The sequence below is a fragment of the Pseudonaja textilis genome, chromosome 3 (assembly GCF_049901715.1).
Source record: "Pseudonaja textilis isolate UNSWEBS1 chromosome 3, rPseTex1.2, whole genome shotgun sequence".
In the NCBI taxonomy this organism is placed as follows: Eukaryota; Metazoa; Chordata; class Lepidosauria; order Squamata; family Elapidae; genus Pseudonaja; species Pseudonaja textilis.
The window spans coordinates 164,473,758-164,486,348 of NC_141992.1; the positions used below are offsets into that span (position 1 = coordinate 164,473,758).

Sequence of the window (12,591 nt, forward strand, 5' to 3'; positions counted from 1 at the left end):
TGTGTATGTTTATTGTGTTATTAATGAATGGGAATATCTCAGATAAGGACTGTATTTTATCATACAAAATATATTGCAATGGTATGTTTATTTACAACTAGCAATTTACAGTAAAAATGAAGACAAAGAAACCAGAATCAAGTTAACAAAGACATTTATTAAGGAATACTTCTATTTTCATTCTGGCACTACTTTACAATGTTTCACTAGTGGATAGTCATGATACATTTTAAGACCATTATTTATCACACTGCATATTGCAATATCTCCAGAAGATTTGAAAACATATGTTTTAATCTTTGGTCCACATGCACATATAAATAGAAAAGTTTTTGTTTCAATGGAACCTCCATCACAAGATGTCCAGCATCAACATAATGGAATGCTTAATGAATCATAGGAACACAGAGCAGACAGTAAGAGAGAAAACAAGACCATTAAAGAAGAGATTCTTGAGTCCAGGGAAGTGGGTGGAAGAGCAAAAAAGTAACTCAGAATAACTGCACTTAATTAGTATACTAGGTATAACTTGTGCAGAATTGTTTTGGTAATGTTCACGATTCTATTACCTTAGCCTACTAGCAACAAAATTTCCCCAGAAATCCAAGTAGCTCTTGTTTCCTGAGTGCCAGCCTTGTAGAAGTACTGCTTAGCAATTCCTAGGAATGATTAAAAAAAATATGTCTGCTTCCTTTGTAGGGACCAACCTCATCTTCCTCAGCTGAAAAATCTGGGGGTCTCTTTAGAAGTCTGGGAGATGTATTATAATTGTTATTGTTCTGTTGCTGTTTCTAGTTTTATATCACTTTCTTGGTCCAAAATACATCATAGCAGTCTATTAATAATCTATAATTAAAATGCAAAACATAACCGTATATATTTGCAACAGATTAGAAACTTTTAAAAGTTTTTAGAGTGGGCAAAAATAACAATTAAAGCATTCTAATCATATTATCTTCTAATCATGAGAATGATGGCAATTTTGTTCTAACACATGGAAGACATGAAGTTACAAAAAGCTGCTATCTACCGATTCTGAATATCTTAACAATTTAAATCCAGTGGCTTAATTACTGTAATATGTATAATACAGGTGAAACTTGAAAAATTAGAATATCATACAAAAGTTCATTTATTTCAGTAATGCGACTTAAAATGTGAAACTAATATATGAGATAGACTCATTACATGCAAAGCAAGATAGTTCAAGCTGTGATTTGTCATAATTGCAATGATTATGGCTTACAGCTCATGAAAACCCCAAATCCACAATCTCAGAAAATTAAAATATTACATGCAATCAGTAAAACAAGGATTGTACATAGAACAATATTGGACTTCTGAAAAGTATAAGCATGCATATGCACTCAGTACTTGGTTTGGGCCCCTTTTGCAGAAATTATTGCTTCATTGTGGCGCAGCATGGAAGCTATCAGCCTGTGGCACTGCTGAGGTGCTATGGAAGACCAGGATGCTTCAATAGTGGCCTTCAGTTCTTCTGCACTGTTAGGTCTCATGTCTTTCATCTTTCTCTTGGCAATACCGCATAGATTCTCTATGGGGTTCAGGTCAGGTGAGTTTTCTGGCCAATCAAGCACAGTAATCCCACGGTCATTGAACCAGGTTTTGGTGCTTTTGGCAGTGGGGGCAGGTGCCAAGTCCTGCTGGAAAATGAAGTCAATATCCCCATAAAGCTCATCTGCAGAAGGAAGCATGAAGTGTCCCAATATCTCCTGGTAGATGGCTGCATTGACCCTGGACTTAAAGAAGCACAGTGGACCAACACCAGCAGATGACATGGCTCAACACAGACTGTACAAACTTCACTGGACTTCAAGCATCTTGCAGCGCGTGCCTCTCCATTCTTCCTCCAGACTCTGGGTTCTTGGTTTCCAAATGAGATGCAAAAGTTGCTCACATCAGAAAAGAGGACTTTGAACCACTGAGCAAAAAAACAGTTCTGTTTTTCTTTAGCCTAGATAAGACGCTTCTGATGGTGTTTGTTGTTCAGGAGCGGCTTGACAAGAGGAATACGACATTTGAAGCCCATGTCCAGGATCCGTCTGTGTGTGGTGGCTCTTGATGCACTGACTTCAGCCTCAGCCCACTCCTTTTGAAAGTCCCCAACACTTTTGAATGGCCTTTTCCTGACAATCCTCTGCGGTCATGCCTGCTGCTTGTGCACCTTTTTCTTCCACACTTTTCCCTTCCACATAACTTTCTATTAATGTGCTTTGATACAGCACTTTGGGAACATCCAACTTCTTTTGCAATTACCTTTTGAGGCTTTCCCTCCTTGTGGAGGATGTCAATGATGGTTTTCTGCACAACTGTCAGGTCAGCAGTATTTCCCATGATTTTGATTCCTACTGAACCAGACTGAGAGACCATTTACAGGCTTAGGAACCCTTTGCAGGTGTTATGGCTTCATTAGCTGATTAGAGTGGGACACTTTGAGCCTAGAATTTTGAACATTTTCACAATATTCTAATTTTTTGAGATTGTGGATTTGGGGTTTTCATGAGCTGTAAGCCATAATCATCTCAATTATGTCAAATCACAGCTTGAACTATCTTGCTTTGCATGTAATGAGTATCTCATATATTAGGTTCACCTTTTAAGTTGCATTCCTGAAATAAATGAACTTTTGCATGATATTCTAATTTTTCAAGTTTCACCTGTAACTATTTCAAGGAAAGCTCTAAAAATTAGTCATAAACAGAAGGAGGACACATAATGTACTATGTGAATTGTAAGAAAGATATCCAAATGTCCTATTTTACTATTGCCTTTTCAAATAAAATTATGCAGGAAACTAATAAAAATATGTTTCCTTGCCAAAAATGAATTGTATGAGAAGACAGATCAAGGAGAACTATCTACTGCTTTATTAAGATATAAAAACTTTGCTATCTTGAAGACAGCAATCTGAATGTTGTTCAACCTAAGTGCTGATTCCTTTTCTTAATTATGTCGTGCTTGTGAATCTTGAGGTTAATTTATTAGATTATTCTGATATTCATCAAAGATTTTTGGATGTACCAGCTCTTCACAGTTTAATATGTTCATTTGTAGAGAGCAGGTAGGAAAAATGAAAACTAATTAAATTATTTATTAGAAGTCTTTATTTTTTTTCTCTATTTTTTTCCCCTGGCAGTCTCAATTTCTCTCAACTTTTTTTCTGGATGAGGTCAGTAAAGAAGCCCGAAATCAGTGTTTAGTTACCAATATTTCATCTTTGATTCTGAACAGAATGGCACTTCCCTGGACAGAGCTAGTGTGCAATTTGGAGCTATTCCTGGACTCATAGTTTTGTTCAAGGAACAGGTAACAGTTGTGACTGGGAGGTGGGGCACGGACAATTCATCTAGTGCACAGTTTGCCTCTTTTCCTGGATTGAGAGGCCGTCTCATGATCATTCATACCTTGATCACCTCCCAGTGGTAACTTGGTACTCAACTGCTTTGAAACTCATTAAATTTGGTACTCAATGCATTTTAATGTGAAAATTTCCCAGTACTCATCATTTGTTTAGTACTCAATGCACAAGCTAGAACTTACTGATGCCTGTGATTCACTTCATTATCCCTTATGGGAAATATTTGTTTGGCATTCACTATTTTTGGTACTCATCGCACCTCCTGCAACCAATTAATGATGAGTACCAAAGTACCACTGTAATTAGATTGGTTGCTTCCTTACACCAAGCCAATTACAGGAGAGATTTTAGTATGACTTATTTACCATTAGAGTATTGCAGTCTTAAGCATGATGTTCTGATAGAGTCAGGATTAGTGGCCAGCTTTGACATTTGATGCACAGGGTAAAATAGTATCCAGGAGTAATTTTCTATAAATTGGATTGAAAATTCGTTTTCACTTATTTCAGTCATTTTTCATGGATCATTAATTGCTGAATATATCAGTCTAGTACACTTTATGTCAGTTTTATCATGGATGATGGTATAAGAGCATCTACTTGTATGAGCTGCTGACATTCAGTTGTTAGTTATAAAATGAAAGCAGTGCATATAATTACACTAATAGATAACACAATTGCATAATCTTTTAAAAAAATATTTGCTGTTATATTTTCAAAACTTAAATGAATAGACTTCTTTGACTTGATTCTGCATTCAGAAATATAACTGGGGAAGTCAGGATACCCAAAATTTTTATTATTGACTTAGAGAAAGAAATAAAGGTAATATTATAAAAGTGGAAGGAATGCAAATTGGATAAGAAGAGTAATACATAGCCCCCTCCTGTGCGCAAATTAAAAATTATACTGAAAGTGTAGAAGAGATAAGGTGTGGATTCTTGGTTTGATGGCAATATATGTGATAAGGGTCCTAGAACAGATAACAAAACTAAAGATGTCTAGACAATGTAATGTGGCTTTCAAAAACTGCAACAAATTTTTAGAATGAAAACAGAATTATAGTTATCATAGATGGAAACTATTTGACTCTATGCTACATAAATCAAATAGCACACAAATGCAGTTCTGGGCAGCATTCCATAAGAAAGGTTCAGACAGTTGAAAAAGATGCAGAAGAGAGTAAGGAAGGTGGTCAAGAGATAGGAAAATAAACTGTTCAGAAGATGGGAAAACAAGCTTTGCTAGGAAAGACTAAGGGAACAGAGAGAAAACTAGGAAAGTTTTAATCTTAAATAGTTGAAGATATATAAGATAATGAATGGTCATGACCTATTTTCTATAATTTTAGACTCTAGGACATAAAATAATGTCATTGTAGTGGAAAGAAAGATTCCAATTAAATATCGCGGCGAGGGAAGTGTGTGTGTGTGCTCGCCACAAGGCCACTTCTACCGGCTGATTGAAGTGGCTGGTGACTGCACTTGGGGAGCTTCCATCACCTGAAAGAGACTGCCTTAAAGGCGAGGGGACACGGGTAGCCACGCCACACCCTGAAACAGCTGGGAACTCTGCCTTCAGGGAGTTTCTATTGGCTATCAGGGTATTGTAGCCTAGGCTACCTGCAGGGCACTCCTAAAGGCAAGTTTTCTCCCCATCCCCCCACCCATTTCTCTTCACCTCGTGTAGTTCTAACGAACGATGTGAGAAATGGCAGGGAAAAGCATGGTTTGAATAGGCCTAAATTTTGGGGGCGGGGCTTAATTTCACCTCATGCCTAGAAATCATGCTGGGCCTTCCTATTGGTGGAGGCCATATTGTTGGAGAAAAATGGTAGATAGATAGATAGATAGATAGATAGATAGATAGATAGATAGATAGATAGATATGTTTTGGCATGTTCGGGTCTTTTCCCATGTAAGATTGAGAATATCTTGGTGATGTTTCAATGAGGTCCCACTCGCCATCTTCAGGCTGGTGCTTTTGGCTTCATGCTTGTGCGAGCAAAGCATGATCGGAGCTGCCATCTCTCTATAAATACTGGTGGGGAGGTGTGGTGTGCTGGCTCTGTTGTAAGTGGGCTGGTTGGCTGTGTTGTTATTTCTTGATTGGTTGATGGAGTTGATGTTTGCAGATTGGTTGGCTTTTTTGTAAGAACCTGTGTGGCTGAGGTACTGGCTGTGTGTCTATCAGCCTCCTGTGTTGTAACGACCTGGGTAATGGGCTGTGTGAGGACCTTCTGAGTTCGATTGTTGTGACATCCTGGGTCTTGTGCTGTAATTTCCTGGGTTGCTGGCTGTGTTGCAACATCCTGAGGTTTTGTGGTGCAACCTCCTGAATTCCATGATGTGATATCCTCAATGGATGGCTGTGATGTAATATTCTGGGTTTTGGTTTGGCTCCAAGTTTGAGGTCTGACTATATGTTCATGGCATTGTCAGTTTGCTTAGTTTGGGGGTCAGGGGGTATAGCAGCTGGTGTTGCAGCCGTGGTCTGGTTTCTGAATGGTAGTTGCCTTTCATCTATGGTTTGGGTTTGAGTCTAGTGAGAGAGATTGGTGGTGGTGTCATGTGTTGTTTTGGGTCCAGTGTTGGTTTTTGTGGCTGGGACTCATTTGTTGATAAGGGCTAGTTTCCAGATGTCTGGTAGGTGGAAGGAATCGTCCCGTTTGTTCATGTTATGGGGATGGTTCTCTATTTCGATGGTTTCCCTGATTATTCTCTTGTTCAAGTGTTCAGTATTGCAGATTAATTTGGTTCCCTCAAAATTAATTTAATGTCCTGTGGCTTTAAGGTGCTGGATAAGGAAGTATTTTCTTCTTTTCTGACTGCATTCTTGTGTTCTGTGATGCATGTATATTTTCTCCTGTTGGTTTGTCCAATGTATGTGGCTGGGCAATTGTTGCATGGTATTTCATAAACTCCTTGGTCTTCTAGCTGGATCTTGTCCTTGGGGTTTCTTAGGATGTTGGCTATTTTTTGGTCAGTGCCAAAGGCTGTCCTGATATTGTGTTTGTGGAGAATTTTGCTGATTTTATCTGTGGTGCCTTTGATGTAGGAGAGGAGGGTGATACTTTTGTCCTGTTCTGTGTCTCAGTTTTTTGGGAGTGTCTCCATTAGGATTAGGTTGGTAATTGTGTTTCTTTGGAATCCGTTGGAAATTAATATGTTGGTGAGGGTGTGTAATTCTGTTCTCAGGTGGTCTTTGTCAGCTAGGCATTTGGTTCTGGAGATGATGGTCTTGGCTACGGAGTTGATCTGTGCAGGGTGGTGATGGGATTGTGCATTTAAGTAGCATTTGGTGTGTGTTTTCTTCCAGGGATTTTTTGTAAATTAGGATGTCCAGGAAGGGGGGTTAGTTGTTGGCTTCTGTTTCCATGGTGAATTGTATTTTGGGGTGTAAGCTGTTGAAATATGTGAGGAAGTTGTCCAGTTTTTCTTTCTTGTGTGGCCAAATTACAAAAGTGTCATCTGCATATCTAAATCAGAGCACAAGCATGAAGCTAAAAGCACCAGCCTGAAGATGGCAAATGGGACCTTACCGAAATGTCACCAGGATACTCTCAATCTTACACGGAAAAAGACCCGAACATGTCAAAACCTGCATACCTGTACCCATGAAAATCTATGAATTGCCTAGATACTTCGAATCTTACGCGGGAGAAAACCCGAACAACCAAAGATCCACATACAAATACCCACGAGAACCTCAGAATATATATATATATATATATATATATATATATATATATATATATATATATATATATATATATATATTTGTTTTCTGAGGTTCTCAGGGTATTTGTATGTGATCTTGGTTGTTCGGTTTTCTCCCGCATAAGACTCGAAGTATCTAGGCAACATTCGATGAAGTCTCATTCATCATCTTCAGGCTTCTGTCTCCGGCTCTGTGCTTCTCAGAGTAATGGAGATTGCAGCTGCTTCCTCCTTTTAACTGCCAGTGGGGTGGGACTTGATTGGGTGGGGGCTTGGCTGTGTTCTGATTGGGTGGGGGTGTGTTCTCATTGGTAGGGGGTTTGGCTGTGTTCTGATTGGTTGGGGGTTAGCCGTGTTCTGATTGGTTGGAGGCGTGTTCTGTTCAGGTGGGGGCTTGGTTGTGCTCAGGTTAGTCTTAGTTGCTGGGGGATTTGAGCTGGTGAGCTGTGATCTTGCTGTTTGGCTTCGAGTTCGTGGTCGTGCTGCATCTTCATAGTGGGTGTCGGTTTGCTTCATGTATGGCTCGGAGGGGTTTGAAGTGGGTAGTGATGCAGCTGCAGTGCAGCTTCTGGTCCATGGTCGTGTCTCATCTTCTGAGTGGGTGTAAGTCTGTTTTCTACATGGAAGTGTGGTGGTGGCATCTTGTGTGGCTCTCATGGGTGTGGGTCTGGTGTCCTTCTTCATGTTAGGTACTCGTCTGTTCATGAGGGCGGGTTTCCAAATGGCTGGAAGGCGGGAGGTGTCATCTCGTTTGTTCATGTTGTGTGGGCATTTTTCTATCTCTATGGCTTCTCTGATTATTCTGCTGTTGAAGTGTTCGGTTTTGGCGATGGTTCTGGTATTTTTAAAATCAATTTCATGTCCTGTGGCTTTGAGGTGTTGGACCAGGGAAGAGGTCGTTTCTTCTTTTTTGATTGAGTTCTTATGTTCTTCAATGCGTGCACTTATTCTTCTGTTAGTTTGTCCAATGTATGTGGTAGGTCAGGCAGTGCAGGGGATTTCGTATACTCCTTGGTTTTCTAATTCGATTTTGTCTTTGGGGTTTCTTAGGATGGTGGATATTTTTCTGTTTGTGCAGAATGCAGTTTTGATGTTGTGTTTTTGGAGGACACACCATCTACCAGAATAAAACACATACAAACCGCTATCTACATGCACTCTCACACCACCACCCAGCACAGATCAATTCTGTAGCCAAGACACTCATCTCCAGAACAAAATGCTTAGCCGATGAACAACACCAAAAAACTGAACTACACACTCTCACCAACGTACTTACAGCCAATGGATTCCAAAGAAAGAAGATTACCCACCTAATCCAAAAAGAAACCCCAACCAAAATCCAAGACAGAGAACAAGAAAACGGCAAAGCCCTCCTCCCATATATAAAAGGCACTACAGACAAAATCAGCAAGATCCTCCAAAAACACAACATCAAAACTGCATTCTGCACATACAAACCCCTAAAGACAGACCCCACCACCTACCTAGAAAAAACTACCAAATCCAAAATAAAAGCCTCCCCCATCAGTGAAGAAATCCAGCAAGGAATCATACCCAGAGAAAAATCATCCAGATGCCCCAAGCTTTATGGTCTCCCCAAAATACACAAAGAAGGAACCCCACTCAGACCAATAGTCAGCTCCATAGGCTCACCTCTACAAAACCTGGCCAAATTTCTTGCCAAACAACTACAACCCTATGCAGAATCCATCAACTCACACGTAAGAAACTCATTCCAGTTCATCGAGATCATAAAGAAACAAAACTTACAACCTAGCGACCTACTAGTAAGCTTCGATGTCACATCCCTCTTCACCCAAGTGCCAATAAAAGAAGCCTTGACAGCCATCCAAAACAAATACAACCCCCAAGCACATCCTAGATCTAACCAACCACTGCCTATCCAATACTTACTTCACCTACAATGGACAAAAATACAAACAAATAGAAGGAGCACCTATGGGATCACCCCTCTCACCTGTCATCGCAAACCTCTACATGGAACACTTTGAAACACAAGCTCTAGAAAAATACGACCACAAACCCAAACTCTGGCTCAGATACGTAGATGACACCTTCATAATCTGGCCACACGGGAAAGAAAAACTGAACAACTTCCTCACATACCTCAACAGTCTACACCCCAAAATACAATTCACCATGGAAACAGAAGCCAACAATCAACTTCCCTTCCCAGATGTCTTGGTATACAAAAGATCCGATGGCTCCCTAGGACACACCATCTACCAGAAGAAAACACATACTAACCGCTATCTACATGCACTCTCACACCACCACCCAGCACAGATCAATTCCGTAGCCAAGACACTCATCTCCAGAACAAAATGCTTAGCCGATGAACAACACCAAAAAACCGAACTACACACTCTCACCAACGTACTTACAGCCAATGGATTCCAAAGAAAGAAGATTACCCACCTAATCCAAAAAGAAGCCCCAACCAAAATCCAAGACAGAGAACAAGAAAACGGAAAAGCCCTCCTCCCATATATAAAAGGCACTACAGACAAAATTAGCAAGATCCTCCAAAAACACAACATCAAAACAGCATTCTGCACAAACAAACAAACAAACAAAAAAAAAATATCCACCATCCTAAGAAACCCCAAAGACAAAATCGAATTAGAAAACCAAGGAGTATACGAAATCCCCTGCACAGCCTGCCCTAACACATACATTGGACAAACTAACAGAAGAATAAGCGCACGCATTGAAGAACATAAGAACTCAATCAAAAAAGAAGAAACGACCTCTTCCCTGGTCCAACACCTCAAAGCCACAGGACATGAAATTGATTTTAAAAATACCAGAACTATCGCCAAAACCGAACACTTCAACAGCAGAATAATCAGAGAAGCCATAGAGATAGAAAAACGCCCACACAGCATGAACAAACGAGATGACACCTCCCGCCTTCCAGCCATTTGGAAACCCGCCTCATGAACAGACAGTACCTAACATGAAGAAGGACACTGGACCCACACCCATGAGAGCCACACAAGATGCCACCACCACACTTCCATGTAGAAAACAGACTCCCACCCATTCAGAAAATGAGAAACGACCATGGACCAGAAGCTGCACTGCAGCTGCATCACTACCCACTTCAAACCCCTCTGAGCCATACATGAAGCAAACCAACACCCACTATGAAGATGCAGCAGGACCACGAACTAGAAGCCAAACAGCAAGATCACAACTCTCCAGCTCAAATCCCCAGCAACTAAAACTAACCTGAGCACAACCAAGCCCCTCCTGAACAGAACACGCCTCCAACCAATCAGAACACGGCTAACCCCCAACCAATCAGAACACAGCCAAACCCCCTACCAATGAGAACACACCCCCACCCAATCAGAACACAGCCAAGCCCCACCCAATCAAGTTCCACCCCACTGGCAGTTAAAAGGAGGAAGCAGCTGCAATCTCCATTACTCTGAGAAGCACAGAGCTGGAGACAGAAGCCTGAAGATGATGAATGAGACTTCATCGAAACGTTGCCTAGATACTTCAAATCTTACGCGGGAGAAAACCCGAACAACCAAAGATCTACATATAAATACCCGCGAGAACCTCAGAAAACATATATATATATATATATATATATACACACACACATACACACACACATATATACATACATACATACACACACACGCACACGCACACATACACATATTATTCATTGACACATTTTTTGTTGTTGTTATGTACATTGAAAGTGCATTGCAAATGCACACAGTGAAATTAACTTATGCCCTCTGTACTGTATTTTTCTTTTACATAATCTATTGTATGCCTTTATGCTTTGCATAAAGGAGGAGAGAGAGAAAGAAAGATAGGCTTAACTTTTGCATTCTGTTTATTTCAAGCATTAATAACAAATAGTAATGATACCAGTTAATTAGATTTTGTCCATCTGAGCTGACTGCAATTTCCATTGAACAGATAAACTATATTCTGTTTTTAGCAAACACATGCTTTGTTTTGGGGGCTCTTATTCCAACATCATGCAGGACTTTATCTGAACAGACTTTAACTACAATAATACTGACGGTCTTAATTTTGTTCACGCATGTAATAAAGAGATCAGAAGCCAGATGCAATTTCCAACTATCAATTCTATTGCAGTTGATTCCAGATCTTACCTGTCTTAAACTCTATATTCACATCCAACACATAAAATCACTTTCTTCATCCTGCTGGAGTTGCAATTCATGGCGTTATTATACCTTGTTGTAATGACAAGGCAGTCGAGGTGTTTGATCATGATCAACTGAATCACGATGAACTTTTTTGGAGTCTAGTCTTGCATTTATACACATTTTTAGTAATCCTCCAACATTGGTTAACTTTGGTTATTGCTTAACTTTCATTACTGTTTAGCATAGTAATTAATACAATTAATTATCTCTAGTTAAAGTCTAACATATGTTTACTTCTTCTCTCTAATCCTCCTTTACATTATTGACTTTGTTTGCCTGAGTTGTATTTGCATTGCAAACATTCATTACCTGAGGTTTGCCATCATATAGGAACATTCCTGCAATTACAACTCTACAATACCTATTAATATCTGTTGAGTCACCTGAATGACCATAGCAATAACCTCTGTAGATGCCTTTGCATTCTTGTATGGGTTCTGAATCTCACAAGGATCATTCTGAAGGAAACAAGCACATTTATCAACTATCTACATCCACTGATGGCACTTCATTTATTTATTTATTCATTCATGTTTTACGAAATAATCATATTTTACTTAATTTGTTTTATGACAGTTCATATTATCATGTCAAATTTATCCTAGAATCATTTTGTAGATATAATAAGAAAAGAATACATCTTTATATATTTATTATTTTCTAAGAATCTACATAATTCATTACTATATTTTATTGTCTAACCATTGATAGAATAGATCCCAAATTTTATAAAAATGTTTATCATCTTGTTCTCTGATTTCAAATGTCAATCTACTCATTTCAGCACATTCCAATATTTTCTTAATGATTTCCTCCTGTGATGGTATTTTCTCATTTTTCCAATTTTTAGCAAATACAGTCCTAGCCACTGTTAATACATTTACAATCAGGTATTTCAGTTCTTTACTATATATTTCAGGTAAAATTCCCAATAAAAATATCTCTGGTTTCAAATCTATATGCTTTTTTGTCATTTTTTCCAACCACGTGTGGACTTTGGTCCAATATTTTTTAGCATCTGTACATGTCCACCACATATGGTAATATGAGCCAGGTGTCTGATGACATTTCCAACATTTTTCAGATTTATTCTTGAACATTCTTGATATTCTTGTCGGGGGAAATGCCACCTGTAAAACATCTTATAGAAATTTTCTTTATATGCTGTTGACATTGTCATTTTATAATTTTGAGACCACAATTTTTGCCATTTCTCTAGATCAGTCATTCCCAACCTTTTTTTCGCCCCGCACCCCTAAAGAAAT

The 12,591-nt window shown here is 39.2% G+C and overlaps 1 long non-coding RNA gene across 1 annotated transcript in view; it reads right to left on the reverse strand.

Moving 5' to 3' along the window:
- Positions 1–10,956: 10,956 nt before the first annotated feature.
- Positions 10,957–12,591, reverse strand: part of LOC148126394 (uncharacterized) — a 45,587-nt gene continuing 43,952 nt past the window's right edge. The window contains exons 3-4 of the long non-coding RNA XR_015743223.1: positions 11,688–11,784; positions 10,957–11,353 (exon numbers count right to left, since the gene is read on the reverse strand). This is a non-coding gene — a long non-coding RNA (uncharacterized LOC148126394). The remainder of the gene's footprint in view (positions 11,354–11,687; positions 11,785–12,591) is intronic.